Source organism: Ochotona princeps, chromosome 8, assembly GCF_030435755.1.
Source record: "Ochotona princeps isolate mOchPri1 chromosome 8, mOchPri1.hap1, whole genome shotgun sequence".
NCBI lineage: Eukaryota > Metazoa > Chordata > Mammalia > Lagomorpha > Ochotonidae > Ochotona > Ochotona princeps.
The window spans coordinates 35,512,653-35,526,706 of record NC_080839.1 but is presented as its reverse complement, the minus strand read 5'-3'; the positions used below and the strand labels follow the sequence as shown (position 1 = coordinate 35,526,706).

The 14,054-nt window shown below is 37.8% G+C and overlaps 1 long non-coding RNA gene across 1 annotated transcript in view; it reads left to right on the top strand.

The window, feature by feature from the left end:
- LOC131480926 (uncharacterized) overlaps positions 1 to 14,054 on the top strand; it is a 463,849-nt gene that overhangs the window by 426,381 nt on the left and 23,414 nt on the right. The window contains exon 4 of the long non-coding RNA XR_009245891.1: positions 9,402 to 9,476. This is a non-coding gene — a long non-coding RNA (uncharacterized LOC131480926). The remainder of the gene's footprint in view (positions 1 to 9,401; positions 9,477 to 14,054) is intronic.

The window sequence follows — 14,054 nt, the reverse complement described above, 5'->3', positions numbered from 1 at the left end:
CTTACCTTGCTGTTTCTGATAATGTGTAATGATGTGTTTCTTAATGTGAAAATCTGTATTTTTGAACTTCTCTCTCCTGTTTTTCTAATTTAATCATTTTAAGCAAAAATATTCCCTCAATGTACCACTTTAGCTGTATCTGATGGGTTATAGTTTACTTGGTTCACAATATTTCTAATCTCCCTGTGATTTCTTTTTGACTTATTTAAAATTTTTTCCAATGGTTATTTTGGAATTTCTAGGCTTTTTAAAAATCTGAATCCTATTTTACTTCTCTTATAATTACATGACATGTACTATCTCCTTTGAATCAATAAGTATCTGTTGCTTCATATTAATCAATAGATTTATCATCCACTTCTTTGGTTAAACTGAGGGAAGGACATTGACATTTCTGATTATGGTTGTAGATTTGTATATTTCTTGTTACAGGCGTGTGTCTTTTTGTTTCATATATTTTGTATTTTAAAGTTTTGTTATAATTCTATATATGTAATAGGATTCTTATGTTTCTTAATTAATTGACCACTTTAGAAACATGCCTTTTCATTCCTTGATTATTCCTTCACAAAATCCCTTTTTTTTTTTTTTTGGTATTAATACAGTGGCTCTAGGTTCCTCTAGCATGTTGATTGCATGGTATATCATTTTCTCTTTCGAAGCTTATTCTATCTTTGTCTTTATGGTTAAGTTCTACTTCTTATACAGAGCATATAATTGGATTTACCCTTGGTAATCTAATTTTAAAACTTTATATATTAATTATATTACCAAAACATTAATATTTAATGCAATTACTGCATGTTCACAGTTAAGTCTAACATTTTGTGTTTTGTTTTTTATTTTGTCCCATCTGGTTATTATTTTTTCCTTTTATCTCTTTCCCTGACTTTTTTTGGCTTACATGAACATGTTTTTCAACACAGCAGTTCATCTTCTCTTTAACTTTTTAGCTGTATTTCATTGTATCATTATTTTCTTTTTATGTTTAAAATACTCAAATGTATTTTTAACTTGGTAAAGCATGCATTAAAATATTAACTATTATCAAAGTGTTATCATTTACATATAAGATACACACATTGCAATAGTATTTTTCTATTTTTCCAATCATGAATCATATACAAATTCACCTGAAATTCCCAAAATACCCTATTATTTTGGCTTAAATAATAATGTTTTAAATTTAAAAATAAGAGGCAATGTTCTTTTTTAGTTACTCATGTTTTCCATTTCAATTTTTCCTATTCTCTCTTTTTTTTTTTTAAGATTTTATTATTATTGGAAAGCCGGATATGCAGAGAGGAGGAGAGACAGAGAGGAAGATATTCCATCCGATGTTTCACTCCCCAAGTGAGCCGCAACGGGCCGGTACGCGCCGATCCGATACCGGGACCAGGAACCTCTTCCGGGTCTCCCACGTGGGTGCAGGGTCCCAAAGCTTTGGGCCGTCCTCCACTGCTTTCCCAGGCCACAGGCAGGGAGCTAGATGGGAAGTGGGGCTGCGGAGATTAGAACCGGTGCCCATATGGGATCCCGGGGCTTTCAAGGCGAGGACTTTAGCCACTAGGCCATGCCGCCGGGCCCAATTTTTCCTATTCTCTTTATAGATTTGATTTATAAATTTTGTTTATTTTATTTGGCTTAAATAATTTCCTTTAACATTCCCATGTTTCAAGTTTAATGGTAGTGAACGCATTGCATTTGACTGAAAAATCTTTCTTCGATGTTTTACTTACTAAGAAAGAAGGTAAAAAGAGAGAGCGAGAAACACAAAAGCAGACATAGAGGGTTGTTTTCCATCTGCTTATTTACTTCCCAATTCACCCCAACAGATGCAGCTAGGCCAAAGCCAGAAGCCAGGTTCCCATATGGGTGGCAGGTACCAAGTCCTTGATCCATCATGTGCTATTTCTCAGAGTGTGCATTAGCAAGAATGTAGAACTGGATGTGAAGATGGGGCGCAAATGCAGGCACTCTGATGTGTGGTACATGAGTCCAAATGGATGGGCTACGCTACTATGCCAAACGCCAATCCCATATTTCAGATATTTTAAAGATTTTATTCACTTGTTTAAAATTGTTTGCAATGTGTCTTACTGTTATTTTGTCTGTGTTTATCCATCTCACTGAATTTCTCAAAAAGCTGAGTGTATATGGGTTACATTAATTTTGGACAATTTTTTATTATTATGCCTTTAATATTTTTCTAATCTTCCTTTTGAATCTCCATTACCTTTTTTTTTTTTTGTAATGGTTCACAATAACAGTCATTGTAGCACACTGGGTTGAAGAGTCCCTTGTTTGAACATCACTTTGGATTCTGGCTACTCCCCATCCTCCTTCCTGCTAAGGTGCCTGGGAAAGCAGCACAGGATGACCTAAGTAGTTGAGTCCCTATAACTCGGTGAGGGATCAGGATGGAATGCCAGCCCTCTAGGTCTGGCCTGGCTCAGCTCTGGCTGTTGCTTGTATTTGGAAAATGAACCAGCAAATGAAAGACCGGTCTCTCTGTGTTTCTCTTTCTCTCTTTCTTCTTTCTAGTTTATGCTATTTACTCAGTTGGTTTTTCTTTTATGGTCAGTTTTAGTAATGCATTGTCATTGAATTCAGCAATCTTCCTTCTTCAGTGATTAATTTGCTGCGAAATTATCCTAGTGAACTTATATATTAAATATTTTGTTGTAGTTCTGACTTCCCGTTTTGTTCATTTTCATATTTCGAACTTTTTTCACATTCTTTTCTTGTTTTCTTTTTTATGTTTAAAGTATGTTTGAAAAGTTGTCTAAAAATCTGTCTTGCATTTCCATGATACTGGGTCTGAATTTTTTTTTAAAAAAAGATTTATTTATTTTTATTAGAAAGTCAGATATACAGAGAGGAGGAGAGACAGAAAGGGAGAGCTTCTGTCTGATAATTCACTCCCCAAGTGGCCACAACAGCTGGCGCTGAGCCAGTTCGAAGCCAGAAGCCCAAAACCTCCCCTTGGTCTCCCACATGGGTGCAGGGTCCCAAGGCCTTGGGCCATCCTTGATTGTCTTCCCAAGCCACAAGCAGGGAGCTGGATGGGAAGTGGGGCCGCCAGGACTAGAACCAGCGCCAATATGGGATCCCAGCACATGCAAGACAAGGGCTTTAGCCACTAAGCCATATATATATATATATGTCATATATATATATATATATATATATATATATATATATATACACACACACATATATATATGTCATGTATATGTCATATATGTGTGTATGTATATATGTCAATATATTTGTCTAGAAGCCCCCACTGATCATCTATAAGAGATGAAAGTTTTCTTCTTCTGCATTTTTAAGTTTCTGGTTTTGGTATTAATATATGGCATTGTAACTATTTGTTTCCTAATTATTTCACCTTATCTTATTCACTTACAAAAAAGGTAAATAGTGATGGCTACACTTCTCAGATAACTTGTAAGTTTTATCTACTGTAATGAAAGAAGTTATTGTAGATGGAAAATTCTATTTGGTTACTATTTTCCTGATGATGAGGCTTTTGACATTATAATGTTGAAATAACCTGGAGAAGAATACCTGTTGTTCTTAGTGATTATTAATTCTTGATAGTTTCACCATATACTTCTGATATCATGACCTATTTTTTGCTCTAAATTTTTTAGGCTATAGTCAATTCAGTTCTTTTCTATGCATGAAGAAATCTTGAGCAAACACAATTACCTAAATAATGACTCAAAACACATATCCCTCAAGAATTTTCGTATCTAAGCTGAATTAAATTTTGACTTGAATTACTTGGATACTCTGCATGTTCAATATTTTTCTTGTGGATGTGGGTCAATTGACTCGATAATCTGAAGCTTATTTTCACTACTTACAATTAAATGCCTTTTAGGTTTCCAATCCCTTGCTATTATATTAGGTGAAATAATAGTAAGAATAATCCAAACAATATTTATATTGCCATTTACTATGAATATACTCTGGCCCAGGCATTATGCTTAAAGCTTTTATATACATGAATTATTTTAAACCTCCAAGAAATAAGTGGTTGGTACTTTATCCCTATTTCTTGCATAACGAAATCGAGGCTCAAAGATGCTGAACAATCTGCCCAAGGTCAGATTCTCAACGTTTGCTGTCCATTGTAATTACCTGGGGGACAGTTTAGGAAACGATCATATCCCTTTGTACCTTTGAATGTTTAAGTAAGAATCTCATGGATCACATCCCAGGCATGGGTATTTGAAACGTCTTTCCAGGAGATCCCTAATGTCTGCAGGGAGGTTGAGGACCACTGTTCTAGAGCCACTATTTTGTCCTTAATAGTAGTTTCATAAAAGTTACCACCCAGTAGAGCTGAGAAATTAATTGGATAGAAGCACACAGATGAACCAATAAAGATCCCACAAAGGGAACAAGCAGATGACTAAGGGAAGCCCGGAAATACACATGTGGCTGGCTGTAAAGCAGAAGAATTTGAGAGAACGTAACTCAAGAATATTTCTTACATGTGAAAAGATTTGGTTTTAAGGACTGTCCAAATGCTTTCTGTGTAACAGAACAGAAACAGCTGTTAAATTGCAGAAAGATATGCTTATTCTCAGAAGGGCTTCAGCATTCAGTTGAACTGAGGGGCATAGGTTGTCTATTAAAATCTCCCTTTTATTTCTTCTTTTTCTTCCTTTTTTAAAACTACTGTTATTTTCCATGAAATAGCTTTATAGGTGTAAGGATTCCTCCCTTTACCCCCTCTTCCTTCCTCCTCATTCTCCCCAATCCCACTGTTTTCCCCCAAATTATTACAGTAGTATAGTCCTTCAGACTCTCTCACAAATCCAAAATGCTGCTGTTGAAGCGTATCATGGCATTGTAAGTATAGGCAATGGTAGAAAGCCTAGTGTTCTATTGTCAGGGTATATTTAACTGTTTCATTGGAGTCCTACTTTCATTCAGTAGCAGAGATGCATACTGCAGCATATATTCACTTCCTGATTTGCTAGTCTCTTACAAAAATTTCTTTCTTCATTCTTTTCAACAGGCATCTGGGTTGTTTCTATGTCTATCTTGAAGACTCAACATAGAATATTGAAAAATGATTCTAGTCAAAGGCAGGGCATTGGACTGAGTGACCCTTCAGTGTTTCTCTCAGACCTGGAATTTTGTGACATGCATTGGAATGTAGACAGCTCATCATTGTGTGGAAAATGAAACAGCCATTGTGTCTTGCTAACCCAGACTGCTTGCCTCCTCTAGCCATCTCCACAAAGTTACCCTAAGCCTTCACAACATGTTTCAATGTTAGCCCTCCAAAACAAATTCTGAAGAACAGAAGTGCAGTATCTGAGAATAACAACTCACTCTACCCAGGACTCATCATAGTAAAACCATCTGTCTAAACATTTGACATTATTACAAGTTTGCACCCTATCAGAACAAATAAATTAGGCCTATGAGGCTGGGCAATCAAATGCCACAGAAGCAATTGGATAGAAAGGATTCAAAATGAATAGCAGGGGTGTCTGCACGCTGGAGAAAGCATCCAGTCCTTTAGATGTGATAAATAAGTGAAAGGGATTGTGTCTTATGGCTAAAAAACAAAACTGCAACAAATGTGTAAGTGTTGGGCACACTGAAAATACCTGGTCAAGTGTGGAGCTTCAAGAAACACTTCACTCTCATTAACACTGACCTTATTGTCAGGGTCACATAGCAGGTCCTTGGCATGCTCCTGGAATGCCCACCCTATCTTCTCCCTGGAAGAACTGGCCACCTAGTGCCAGATCTGCTAGGAATACACAGGAAGGGTGGCAGTGCCTGCCGCCGAAGGAAGGCGTGGGAGGCAGAAGATGAGGAATATGTATAAGAAATGACTGTAGACACATCTGATCAAAATGTAAAATCTGACATTTATCTGTTTGCAATGTAGCAGAAAGGTGGTCTTGCCAACTATAGATGGGCCAGGAAGCTGTGGTTTTTCTATTAAGGGTAAATAAAATGAGGGTAAAATTTTAAGTTGAGGAATTTTTCTGTTGCTAGAAGGCAAATTACTACATGCAGTAGTACAAAAGAACAGGGGTAAACAATACAATATGCTGTGAATTGTGAATGCATGTGTGGTAATGTCATGAATATATTAACTGCCTTCATTGTCAAGGCAAGTGACAGAGGCTGCCTGAAATTCAGAGAGGAGCCGGCTGTCACTCTGCAGCTCAGACACTGGGAGTCACATCTCTCCTAATAACAAAGTCTATTCTGTTTACATTTGACATGGAGAGCAAGGAATGGGAGCATTTTTTTTTTACAAGGAAATGAATGAAGGCCTGAATGAATGAAGGCCTGAATGAATAGATGGATCCTCTCCACCCAGTAGATCCCGAAGCCATCAGTCCTCCCTGTTTGGAGAAAAAAAACAAATCATCTCTGACAGGAGTACATTGAGATGCATTTTTTAATATTTCTGGCAATGGATTGCATCTATTTATTTTAACTATGTCAACAAACTGCATATTTCTGACTCTGGGTCCCAGTGGTGTTTAATAAAAGAAACCTGAAACACACTACAGTATCAGATTCTGGGAGGTTGGACATTTTATATGAACTACTGCAGAGAAGGAGTTTTAAGAATGATGCCACTGAGAGAGTTGGTGACAGGTTCATGTGCGTTCTGCAGTTCTGTTTGGACTGGGGAGCTGGTTCTCTGGCTGTTTTCCTCCATCCCAGGGCTTAACCGAAGCAGGGAGGTAATAGACCATTGTGCTTAATAGCAGGATCCTGAGAAATGTTCTCAGACTGAGGGAGGGAAAAGAGCCGGAGGCAGATTATTAGGTTGGAATTAAAATGCAGACGAGATTCATTAAATTGTTGACCCTCCTCCCCACTCCAAAAAAAAAAAAATCAGGTTGCCATCTGAAATTGACAGCATTAGAGAGGAATTATGTGTGCTGATTAATAAGCGAATGTTTCTACCATTATGATCGCGGCACCTGCTAGTTATGTCGACATTGAAGAGGCTCTCAAAGTACAGTGTTTCCAATAATAAAGGTACCATCAGCTGAAAGTTGTGCACCAGTGTCAGTGCAGCGATTCATCATTTTCTTACACAATCGTGATGTTTAAAAATATTGCCAGGATTCCTCTCGCTAGTTCTTCTGCACCGCCCAGCGCCTTACCTGTGCATTGTGTGCTAATGCACATCGCCTACTTGCATCAATAAAGCAAAAGAAATTCGGAGTCAAATCAGAAAATGCCAAAGACAGATTTTCAGCACAAGACAAACATGCAGCCTACCATTTAGAGCCACATGATATGAAGTGCTTTGAAAACATGTGTTATTCTTTCCAGGTTCCAAGAAAAATGGCAATTTTATCCAATTTGGGTGTTTGCCAAAGGTGCCATTTCACCAAATGTAGCTACGGTCATAAAAAAGGAAGCTTCAGAGTAGATTAACTGGCTTTGCTGTACTATAATGGTGCTTTAAATGAGCAATTTGAGACAATTAACCTGGAACAGGCACTTCTGAGTGCTTTATCCCTTTAACAGTTTTGGTTCTTCAAACAAGAACAGAGAAAATGAAAATTGGCTTCTTCCCATCATAGGATCGTCTGTATAACTTTGTGAATATGCATATGATCCATAAGCAGCGTGTAATGGGAAATCTAAACTATGTAATTTGGAGATGTAATACTCCATCGACCAAATAAAATCATTTTAAAAATTAATGGGTATTTATGTGGCTGACTTAAGATAAAAATGTTCTCCATCTTTTGGTAATATTTAATAGCTCTTCCCATGGACATAAAACATGTATTTTTCATCTGTGTACTTATTATTTACTGTAAAGTATGGGAGGAAAAGATCATCTGGAATTATTAAAGTATTAAAATGCTTTCACACACTATCTGGAGATACTGCCTTCCAATTATATATAAAAATAGCTACACAGAGGAGAGCAAAAATAAAATGGATCTGACTAATGAAAAAGAAGGAAGAGATTTAAGAATGCACTTAGGAAACGAAATTCAAACCACAGAACAAGTACTTTTGGAGCGCCTACTATGTGCACAAAGATTCAGGTAGATAATGTAGAGCATATTAAGGATAGCTATTATAATGAGAACATTCTACTTTGGAAAGTGTGGTCTAGAAATGATAGATGCTGGAGAGATGAGTGAGACATGCACAGTAACTAAGGTGTTCTGTCTTATGGGGGTAAGCCATAAGAGGACTATCCTAAGAAAACTGTGGAGGTTTTTTTTTTAATTCATTAGTATTATTTTTTTAATTTAAATTATTGCTGGGAAATTTAGAATTGTTCATAGAAAATCCAGGAGACCATAGGCGTTTTCACAATATGGAAATGGGAGAAAAGAAAACTCCAATTTCTGCCTTGGAATTGAACCTTCTGTAATGATGTGTAACCCTTACTTCACACGCTTGCTGTATAAGCCCTCATTCAGGAAGAGAGAAAACCTCCGTGGCACAGTCTGAAAGGCTGGGATGAAAGGTGGCAAACACAAATGTGTAGACAGATGATTTAGCAAATGGGAAAAAAGGAAGACATGAATGAACAAACACTCTGTGTGCTTGGAAAAGGAAATAAAAGGAATGTAAATTACAAAACTTTATTCTTCCACATTGCTACATCCATCATTAAATTCTTAGACTCCATCTCATTTAACAACTTTGCATTATCTGACACAGTTGATTAGCAGTTCCCTTTTGAAACTTCTGAAAACTTGGCTTTCTGAATACTATGTTCTCCTGTCTTACCCACTGATACTTGTTAGATTCTTTTTCTGGAATGGTGTCTTCTTCCCAATGTCTAAATTTTAGAAGGTTGTAGTTCTCAGCCTTATACATCTTTTTGCTTTTTATGTGTTTCCTGCTGTGTGTGCCATACTGCTGGTTCTCTAGATTGCATTTCTCACTTTGACCTCTCCCTTGACACTGTAGATTCATATCTCCAGGTCACTACACAGTACCTCCCTTTGAATTTCCACTAGATGTCTCCAAATGAACTTGGTCATATTTAAATAAACTCAAGCAGTTTTCTCCTGATCTGTCCATCTTGGTATACACCACCATCTACTCTCAATTATACAAAAGGAAAGCAAACCTCTTTATTTGTTTTTCTCCCCCATGGAGTGTTATTTGTTTTCTGCACTTGAAAAAGAGTGATAAGCCATGATTTTTAAAATGATCTCTGGCTGTGCTACATTTCAACATAGATGCATGAGACCATGGTCTCCCAGAGCATACAATTGCATATCTGAACGGACACCTGTATGAGTTACTGACTCGATGAAGAAAACCCGTGAGTCTTCCACTTAGCTCAGTAAACCCTCCCTCTCCACAAGATTATCTCAAGGATAATGGTTGATCTCTGCTTCTTATTCCAACAGATTCTTAAACATATGACATTGAGGATTCATCTTCAGGGCTTTTAACTGCTGAGAAGAAAGGCAGGCAGATAAAAGGTTAGTCATATAAACACTCATTTTAGGTACATACGGAGGGTGTGACTGGCAACTGTCCTGCTTCGTGTTTTTCAGACTGACTATGAGGTGAGTGAGTTAGTGTGGGGTTTTCTCTGTTCTTCTCCTGGGGAGTTTCTTCTGTGCATTTTTCTACATTCACTGAACTTTCCATGAGTATATTCATGAACCTAAATACTAGAGGTAAAAATCCACTCTTAAGACAGCATCTGTATTCTAGGGGACTTAGATTCTGATCAAGGGTGAAAACCAGAGCATGGTCTTCAGGACTCTGACGCAATGAGTGACGGTGGGGGACCCATTTTGTTAGTGAGGACTGTGCCACCTGGTGGGCTTGAAGGCCGGTCTCTGAGGCAAAGTGTGTTTATTCTCTGGGCAGCCGGAAGGCAGGCACAAATGCGGGAAGGTGTGAAGCAGCAGGGCCTATTCATGGAACTGTGATTCTCTCAGCTTGAATAGAGAGCATGCGGAAGGCCATGTTCAGAGGTGAAATGAGGATTAGGTCACAGGCATTGGGTGTGCCAAGCTAAAGAACTTGGCCTTTTATCTTATAGAAATGGAGCAGCCAGGGAAGGCTTTTATAGAAAAGATAATGTAATGAGATTGGCTCTTAAGCAGATCACTGTGACAGCTGCGTGCAGGTGAAATGGCTGTGATTAGTGGAAAGGCAGTTGTTCTCACGATGAGACGGAGCATAACCAAAACCTGCAACTCAGTGTCAAGTATTCTAACATAAATAATGGGCCTTGGTCTTTGTCCACTCACTTGCTTTCAGTCGTTGATATGTTTTTGCATATTCAGTTTGCTCATGGGATTGAAGTATCTGTGGTTATTATATGTGATTTGATTTTTCAGCAAGTTATCCGACATATTTTGATTTACTCATCTATAAAATGAAAAAGGTAAAATATTAGCTCTCTTAAAAAGTTTCAGGAGGGCCAATGCTTTGGCATAGGAAGTGTTAATCCAGGATATGTCTACCATAACAATGATAATAACATTTTCACTAAACATTGAAGTTAACAAACAACTACATATATTTTTTTTTACCCTACCACATGCTGAGACTCTGATTCCCCTATATGTATATTTTAGGCTTAATAGCTTAGTGCCACAGTGGATGGCAAGCATTGTGAAGAAAAAAAAATGTAATTAGCATTACTAATCCAAGTATTTACAATCAAACCCTAGCTAGGAAAAAAGAAAAATGTGATGAATGGGGAAATACCCCTCTGGACGGGCCCATCCGTGAACTATGGAAAGGCTGTTCGCTTCTGAGGGAGGATGGCCCCTGAGACCCTGTGTGACTGAGAAAGATGCGCTCGCTGAAGCAGCTTGTCTCTGTCTTCTTTAGGATTTCTCATGCTGCTTGTGACGTGTCCTGACCACTGACAGCACTTAGTTTCCGTGCTTACCATAGCACTCCCCATATCGTATACTTTGGAACTACTTCTTAAACTTTTTTAACATCTTGTGTGATCATCATGTGGGGAGATATCTTTGTTAACTCCATTTTACAGATGAGAAAGCAGAGATTTAAAACCGCTTTTGATGCCTGGCCTTCCGACACCAAAAGCCCAAGGGAACACAATCTCTTGTTATAGTGCCTCTTCACCAACGTAGTACTAGACAAATCTATTTGCTGGAAAATCGTGTGTTGTTTCACTTATACTTCAGCTGACTGAAGAACAGTTACCTTTTATTGCAGCATTAGGACACCCATTTGCATTTTATAAAGACTCACTTAGTTAAAAAGATAGTATGCTTTGAAAATACTAGATTGTAGCCAATATCAAAATTAGAGGTATTAACATGTTAAGTTAAACCACTCCTTAACCTATTGATTACTAAAATAGAAGAAAACAGCACCTTTTCAGTTTTTTTTTTTCTTTCAGAATAATTGGATTCAAATTCACATCTGTAGCATCAAACCAGTGTTTTCAACCCTTTTTTTTTCTCCTCCCAATTGTTTAACCTCCATCTACATCTCTGGCATAAATTTAAGCCTTTATTTGTGAGTATTCGGATAAGCACTTTGCCTCTAACAGTATTGTTCAGAGCCCGGCATCATTGTTACAGCTGTAATTGTAACTATCAAGACACAGTTCTTTGTAATTAGAAAGTCAAGATGGTATTCAGCAGTATGGCAGCACAGACTTACATTTGTTAGGCTATTAGAAAAAAAAAATGTTTACAGAGAAAACAGTGTCATTGTTTAGTGCTCTTAATTGACCATCTGCCTACTACAGAAATGTCCAAAGAAGGATAAATAAGACTATAGTACACTTATTTATTTATTTTCTTTGTGCAGTGAGAAAACTAGGAAAAGCGTCCACAGAGGCAAACTAGATAAGACATTACTAAATCAGGCTGCAAATGACATAATGCCAGCTTACACTGCCTTTTTTTTTAAACCAAATACCAAGACAAAGACCTGGGGCCTCCTCAGAGAGCTCCTGCTTTTTTCACCTGTCCTTCCCCACCGATGCCTCCTCTGAGACACTCTGCTCTGACCGCCCTGTTCTGTTCTCCCGTGCCCAGTTTCTACTGAAAGGCCCCCTCCACTGTGGCCGTGCCAAAGACAATTTTATTCTCCCCTCCCGTCTCCTTCTCTCCCATAAATATCTTCCCCAGTTCTTCAAAGGGTAGGTGGAGTTTTTTCTCCCCACTTGACTCTCCATTCATCTTTTTCTGACCAACCTGAGAAACAAAATAGATAAACAAATTTTAAAAACTAAAATAAATCATTTCCTCTTCTGAACTCTGGTAGCATTACTGTGTTTTTTTTCACTTGGCAATGACAGGTGACCTGTCTCGTGGTGTTCTGTTGCCCTGGAACCGTTATTCAAATTGAGCTTTGTCATTTGCATCCTCATATGCTTCTGTTTTGACTATGCCCTTAGATTGTACAATTCTCTTCCTAGAATCATGCCTTTTTTTGTTGAATTTACCCCAAAATGTCCATCACATTTTCCAAGTTTTTTTTTTTTTAAGTTGATCCTGAAAAAGATACTAACGCTCAGGGGTCTAGTGAAGTGTCAATCAGGAATCTTTTGGTAAAGTCAAGAACACTCTGGCTAATTTGACCTTTAATTCTCTTCAATAAACACTGAAAATCTCTCACATTCTGGGTTTCTGTTGAATATTGAGACCAGAGAAAAGAATCAGTTGTGGTCTCTTGTCTGGAAGAATTCACCTGCAGGAAATGGTCTACACTGATGTCATGTTTTGGGAAAGGAGGTGCAGGGAAAAGCAGGAACTATATTAAAATCAGAAGGGAAGCGTCAGCGAAATTTATGCATTTCAATGAGGGCTAATGTTGGGAGAGGCTTTTTTGGATTTTTCCAAAATCCAAGATTACACTAATGTGTATTATGTTCTTCTGCTTTCACTCTGGAACACATCTTGTAGAAAACACTACACTTATTACTTTTTCCAGGAGAGAAAACAGTATGTGGTGCCAAGGACAGAGTTGGTCTTAGATTGAGCGATTTCTTTCTGACTCTATATCAAAAAGCAAGAAGCAGCTGGTCTCCTGAGACTATCTGTCATGCTATATGGATATCCTTCTGCCCAAGGTCTGATTTGAGCTTCCTCCAAAGACAGTGAGTGACCAGGCTTATGCTCAAGGACCCATCTCTTCCAGGATCACAGATGGAAGCCCCCATTACAGCCCTGCACAGATTCACCACAATATGGAAACCCTTCAGGGAGGAAGTGGAACAAAAACACAAAATGTGACCTGACCCAATACTAGCCTCAAATTCTAATTTGTTACTTCTCTATAGTTTTCTGGAAGCAATGGAAGCATGGTTCACTGGAAGATTTCCTTAGGACTCAAGTGAACATCTTTTGTGATACCTGTTGACTTAGTCTCTTTTCTAACCCAGGTATTCAAGGAACATTTTGTGTATTTTTAGCAGAGTTTATATTTTTACCATTTATTAGCCCTATAATTGGACAACCCTCACTTAATGCATGAGAATTATTGTTGTAAACAGTTTATGGTTCCTGGTTGTGATCTTAGTCTACTAGATATGACAAGGCTTTTGCTCTTACTTCCTGGGATGATCTGTTCATAGCTCATTTCTCTTGTTCATTTTAAATCTCTGCGTAAGATTTGTTTTATAATTGAACTTCTGAACCTCTCATTATAGAGAAACCAGCACCCCCCAAACAAACTATCAACTTCTATATGCCATACCCTACTTAAATTTTTACCTACTGCTAAACGCATGAAAGCAGTGATTTTGGTTCTCCTCTATTGGGTATATTTTTAAGGGCATTTTTTAGGTGTGAGTAAATGTAGGTTTAATAAGTTAACTCATTTTCAGAAGTCTTTTCAGGGGTTGCATAGAGGAAAGAACTTTGTAGAACTCCTGTTCTCTGGAGTTTCAGAGTTCTGAGTTTGGAACCATGCTGGTTTTAGCAGTTATAAGTCCCACAGTCAAGTTTTCTCTCTAAGGGTAAATCTGTTTTCATACTCTTAAAATGGAGCTACAGTCTTGTTCTGTGTAGAATGACCAGGAGCATACAGTGAGATGAGCTTTATTAAGACAT